This window comes from Dasypus novemcinctus, chromosome 20 (assembly GCF_030445035.2).
Source record: "Dasypus novemcinctus isolate mDasNov1 chromosome 20, mDasNov1.1.hap2, whole genome shotgun sequence".
Taxonomy (NCBI): Eukaryota; Metazoa; Chordata; class Mammalia; order Cingulata; family Dasypodidae; genus Dasypus; species Dasypus novemcinctus.
The window spans coordinates 31217731-31224128 of NC_080692.1; the positions used below are offsets into that span (position 1 = coordinate 31217731).

The 6398-nt window shown below is 35.7% G+C and overlaps 1 long non-coding RNA gene across 1 annotated transcript; it reads right to left on the minus strand.

The window, feature by feature from the left end:
- Positions 1–629: 629 nt before the first annotated feature.
- LOC131274736 (uncharacterized) lies at positions 630–3559 on the minus strand. Its single transcript, XR_009182012.1, has 3 exons — positions 3389–3559; positions 2515–2621; positions 630–749 (listed from the first exon to the last, which is right to left on the minus strand). It is a non-coding gene; the product is annotated as an uncharacterized lncRNA (long non-coding RNA).
- Between the last annotated feature and the right edge of the window lie 2839 nt (positions 3560–6398).

Below are 6398 nucleotides of genomic sequence, written 5' to 3' on the forward strand. Positions count from 1 at the left end.
GGCTCACCATGACTTAAATCAGAAAGCCTGATTCCATCTCTGGTTTTAGCAGCAACAGCAAAAACAAATCAATTTAATATAAGTAATTCTTTAGATCAGTAACTTGACCAAAAACCTAGGGAATCATGGAAAGTTGTAGATGGCTCAGCATGAACTTTATTTCCAGGGGATTCAGTCTCCAATGGTGATGCATGGTAGAAGACTTTAATTGATTTCTGTATATTTCTCCCTTAGATCTTCTTTCCAAATTCTAAGTGAGTTACATACCCCTCAGTGTTCAGTGAATCACACTTAATACTCACCTAATGCTGAGTCTTTTCTTTCCTGTAGGTAGTGGTACCTTTCACTGCCTTCCCTTAATCTTTCAATCTGTTCCACTGAGGCACTGATGATGCATCTGCTCTGACAAAGGCCACTAGTGTTATGGGTTTAGATACACTAATTTATGTGGTCTAGCAACACTATGTAAAACCTCAGTTCAGTTTTTAGTATCCTTAGAAAATAATTTAAATGAAGTTTACAAATCACATAAAATTTCATCAACTTTAAACATATTTGATGGGAAGCAAATATATCTAGATGAGTTCACAATGCACAAAAATAAAAGAATTTTTATTTAATTACTTTATTTTCTGTAATAACAAAGGACATTTATGCTGCAAATATATTTTCTTGCATCACCACAATTGGCACTACTTATGCCTTTCTTAAATATGAAGGCACAATCTCCTCCTCTTTCAATATTGTACCTAGAACAAAGCACAGAGATTAATTCTTTGCTCACTGGACCTCATGAAAGATAACTGAGCACAGTCTCAGATTCATGGTATAAACTTTGGCCACCACGTTTCCAAATGTACAATGTGGGAGAAATGGGTGAAGTGAAGTAAAGCTGCTCCTCTGCTTTAATTGGTCTCCATTTTTACCTCAGGACCGTAGTGGTAGGAAGAAAGGGACACTGGGGACAGCCTCTGCCTTAATACCAAAGAGGTCTGGGAACTTTAAACTATAGATAACATAAGCACAGCAGTTATTTTATGAGATTGAATCTTTCCTTTTATACTTCAGCCTAAAAACTAGCACACCAACTTCTATGGGCATTTAGAGATTATATAGAGGAGTATAACTGACATTTCATTGAATGCCTTTCACACATTTTAAAATTAGTCAACCCTGATGCTGAAAGAGGTGAGCTCTAAGCCACTCTTTACAATCATCATAATGAAAAAAATATTCTTTACTGGATAGAACATGATACATACAGGCAAATGATCATAAAACATCTAGAAAGGATTTGCTATATTCTTATTTTAGGTCATATATAAATATTTTGAACTGAAAATTGAAAATGAGGAAAAAAAAGAATATTGAGTTACAATGAATTTTTATTCTATTGTAATTAAAATTCTTTTGGCACTTCTGGGAACTTTGCTGCAGTGATGTACACTTTTCGAACTTCTAGGGTACCTTAAACTTTTAATCCAGCCCTTTCCTAAAATATATGTGTATTTCTGTGCTTTTTGGTTTCATAGTGCAACTTAGGGCTCACCAACTATAGCCAACTTATGACTCTATTCATTTTCCCTTATATTTTTCTTTTTATTAAAAAATAATGCTATCTGTATATCATATTAACCTGTCAAGTACATAATATTTTCTTGCAAGAAAATACCATGTAAGTATCATTTTTCTTTCATTTCTCAAAACTGAAGCCATAATTTCTGGCTATGTCAATGCTCTCAAATCATTATGTCTCTGTTGTCACTCCAACATGATTGTAAATACAATGATGACAGGAGAAATTTCTCTAAATCTAGAAACTCCTGCTACTCACTTTACATTACCATATACATCATCCAATGCTGGACACAGAGTGCCACAGAACTAGTAGAGCACCTACCACCATAACAGGTGCTCACTAAATGGTAGCTAATGGCATCTCTATGGGGGAACTCAATGTTCCTCCTAATTCTTTTTTTCCCCACAAATTGGGGAAAATCTTAAATGTTTCAAGAACGAAACTGGAATCCTAGGGTACATTTAGTTCTTTAAGCTAAGGAACATTGTGAAGTCATGAAATTTTAAACAAAGGTTGATTAGGGCAAATACTTTCACTCTCTCACTCTTTTCCATGTCAAGTTACCTGTGTGGTAAGTATAGGTTCAAGGATACTTTCTAAGACTTCCCTGACAATGAAAGACTGAAACAACAATAACAAACATGCAGAAAGAAGGCAAAGCCCCAAGTGGAAAGAGACAAGTCTTGCATCTCGTCTATACCTTATGACTCACATGTGTTATAGTGTAATTTACCATAAAGATGAATTACCTATAGATGTAAATTTTGGTATTTGATGTCAAAGCCCCATTAAAGAGCATGAATTTGTCTGATAGTTCTCTTTGGCAGCCTTTTGAGGGATGGTGTGGAAGAAACTAAGGAAGTAGCTGATTTTGGACTCAGAATTCTGACCATCCTTAAGACATTTAATGATAAATATGTGATATTAAGACTCACCAGTTGGCAAATAAAGTTCCATTTGTCCACATCCAGAGTTTTTTTTTATTGTGTTTGTTCAGTCCAATCCAATATGAAGTAGGACCCACATATTCCATCAAGGATTCCTTTTACAAAATAAAGACTGCTGTGATACATCTCCTTGTTTTCTCATTCTTACTAACTCCACTGCGATTGTTCTTGTCTAAGCCCATCATAGTTCTTGCATTAATTGCAACAGCTTTGTAACATGATGCCATGCTTTTATGCTTTCCTCTCACTAGTCATTATCACCACAGCAAAAAATATATATATTATTTTACAACTTAAGTCAGATCATGTCAGCTTTGCTCATAATTCCACAGTTTTACTTGGAGCAAAAGCCAACGACTTTACAATGGCCTCCAAGAACTTAACGACCCATATCTCTTATTCACGTTCATTTTCTACACACCTTGCCTGGCCTCCTCTTTGCTGTTTGACTATTCTAGGCATGCAGCTACTTCAATACCTGCGGTGCCGCTACCTATTTCCTCTTTCTGGAAAGCTCATCCCCCAGATATTTCTTTCACTAACTTCCTCACAAGCTTCACAACTTTGCTCAAATGTCATCATCTCAATGAGGTTTATTTGACTAATTTACTTGAAACCTATTCAATTCTATCATTCACAATCCCCTTAATCTGTGCCTTTTAAAAACAGAACTACTAACGCCTAACAAACACATAATTTACATATTTATTATGATTATTTTGCATTTCCTGTCTCTTCCACTAAGATACAAGCTTCACAAGGGCAAGGATATTGTGGCTTTGTTGACTAATGTATCACACCCTAGAAGTAAGACTACACAACAAAATTAAATAGGATTTATATTGCAAAGGAGAAACCTAACCAAATCATTCTTGGAGTGGAGTGTGGCCAGAGTCCCATGATGCGTCATGCAGTCTGTCTGGCCATTGGCCCAGGTTGTTTCCTGTTCAGATGGAAAGAAGCATTGTTTTTTAATTCTCATCCAGCCTTGTGGACATACAGTTGCATCCTCTGAGCGTGGCTGGTCATTAAGGACCTTTGGTTTTCCAACTAAAATTAACATAATGATAGAAAAAAATAGGGAAAAAATGAAGAAAGGAATGGTTGAACTTCAGAGTAAAAGGTTCTCATATATTTCAGGCTAAGAAAATGTATTTTATTTCCATATTCAGCTCAAATGATTAACTTTAAACATCAACAGAAAAATTGAAGATAAAGAATAGAAGGTAAAAGAAATCAGAGAAGAACAAAGAAATATGCATAATTTAAAATAGCAATAACAAACTAATAAATATACTTTCAGAAAATCAATCAATATCCTCTGGCCATTTTCATTCTCATTTTTCATACTACTGGTATTTTCTTCATCCATTTCCTTTTCTGTAGTTTACTATGCCATCTGAGACAAGGTTCATTGTAAAAAAAACAAACTCATCTACATCTAAAACCTCAGAGAGCAGACTCTCTAATATTGACAGCTGAAACTAAATTTTCTTTCAAAGACAGCATTTTTCCAGAAATTGAAGTTATTCTCTTAAACTTTGCCCTTAAACCAAAAACAATGGAAGGAAAAGAACTGTTGAAATTTTCCTAGATATTTACTACTGACTATTAACTTTTTCAATTTCTGGTGAATAGATAGATGAATTTACTTTTTCAGGTATAGCCCTGAGAAAAACAAGGTTTACCAAAAGGACACCTCTACCCCACAGATAAAATAAATGACTGGCTCACAGGTTTGAGGGAGGATAAGCCAGCAGTGTGGGTCAGTACAAATGAGCCCTGGTCTGAAAGACAAGTGGAAAAATCAGGTCACAAAATTACTTGAAAGTGTCAAATTCAAAATGATTTAAAAGTGTCAAGTTTAAATAAACAGAACAAATATCAAAGAGTCCAGAACCTGGGTCATCAGAAAGCTTAGTTTTCAAATTAATCACCAGGTAATTAATTCATTTGTTCAACTTCTACCAATTGAATACCTACCACATCACCAGGTAATTAATTCATTTGTTCAACTTCTACCAATTGAATACCTACCACATCAACTGCCAATCATTACTGTAGCCTCTAGAACTCAATAATATAAATAGTACACAAAAATCCTTGCTGTCATGGGACTTATATCCAATTATACAGTTTGTCATAAAATGGAACAAAACAACAAAGATCAGGATAGTTGTTGGAGATAGTTGAAATTTTAATAGAGTAGATAAAGAGTGTTCAATGAGAAGGTGATATAACAGTAATGGCTTGAAGGTATGAGCTAGTGAGACACATGCACATATATAGGGAGATCTTCCCATACAAAAGGAAAAGATATTGCAAAGGCCCTGAGGTAAATGTGCCTGGCTTGTTTACCTAATAGTGAAGGTGCCTGTGTGGCTGGAGAAGACCAAATATAGTGACAGGTAATAGGAGATGAGATCAGAAAGGTGATGGGGGTGAATGGCAGAATAGGACCACAATAAATGAAGTGAAAAATTCCCAGAAGGGTTTCAACAACAGATTGGAGCTGGTAGAAGAATCAGTGAACTTGAAGACAAGACACTTGAAATAAGTCAGGCTGAGGACCAGAAAAAAAAATTATATAAAACAAAAACAGCTTCAAAGGCCTATGGGATACCATCAAATGTATCAAGATATGCATTATGGCAGTCCCAAAAATAGAAGAAAGAGAGAAAAGGGCTGAAAAAATATTCAAAGAAATAATGATAGAAAACTTCCCAAACTCAGCGAAAGACATGAATATGCACATCCAAAAAGCCCATAGAAAATCAAACAGGATAAACTTGAAGAAAAAATATACCCCCATAATATACTGATCAGAGTGTCAAATGAAAAGGACAAGGAGAGAGCTCTAATAGCAGCAAGAGAAAATCAACATGTTATGTACAAGGGAGTCCCTACTAGATTAATTGGTGATTTCTCATCAGAAACCATAAAGGTAAGAAGGCAGTACATTGAAATACTTAAAGTACTGAAATAACACAGCTGTTAACAAAGGATCATATATCTAGCAAGACTTTCCTTCAAATATGAGGGAGAGATTAAGACATTCCCAGATAAATAAAAGCTGAGGAAGTTTATCACCACTAGACCTGCCCTATAAGTAATGTTAAAGGGAAATCTTAAGACTGAAAGGAAAGGGCATGAGAAAGTGGTTTAAAGTGGTATAAAGAAAGAAAGATATCTATTATAGGTAATCATTTAACCATTTAGGCAATTTATAAATAGTGGTACTTTTATTTTATTTTTGTTGGTATGTAACTCTACATCTTACTTTCCACAGATGCTAAAATACAATGACCCGTGTGGAGCTGGCCCATGCGCAGTGCTGATGCACGCAAGGAGTCCCATGCCACGCAAGGGTGTCCCCCGCGTGGGGAAGCCCCACGCGCAAGGAGTGCGCCCGTGAGGAAAGCCGCCCAGCGTGAAAAGAAAGTGCAGCCTGCCCAGGAATGGCGCCGCCCACACTTCCCGTGCCGCTGACGACAACAGAAGCGGACAAAGAAACAAGACGCAGCAAATAGACACCAAGAACAGACAACAAGGGGAGGGGGGAGGAATTAAATAAATAAATAAATCTTAAAAAAAAAAAACACATTATGGTAAATCTATGTTTTTAGACATATACTGTACAAGCATATAATTTTTGACAAGTACAAAAAGGGTGGGGGACAAGGGGTATAGGTACACTGTATGTGCTATTGAAGTCAACTTGTTATCAAACTAAATATGACTTTTATATATTTAGGATGTTAAATTTTATCTCCATGGTAACCACAACAAAAATATATGAAAAATAAATCCAAATAGGGACCCGTTATGGTACAAAACAAAAAAATCAGTTAAAATTAAAGTTGGTGGGGGAA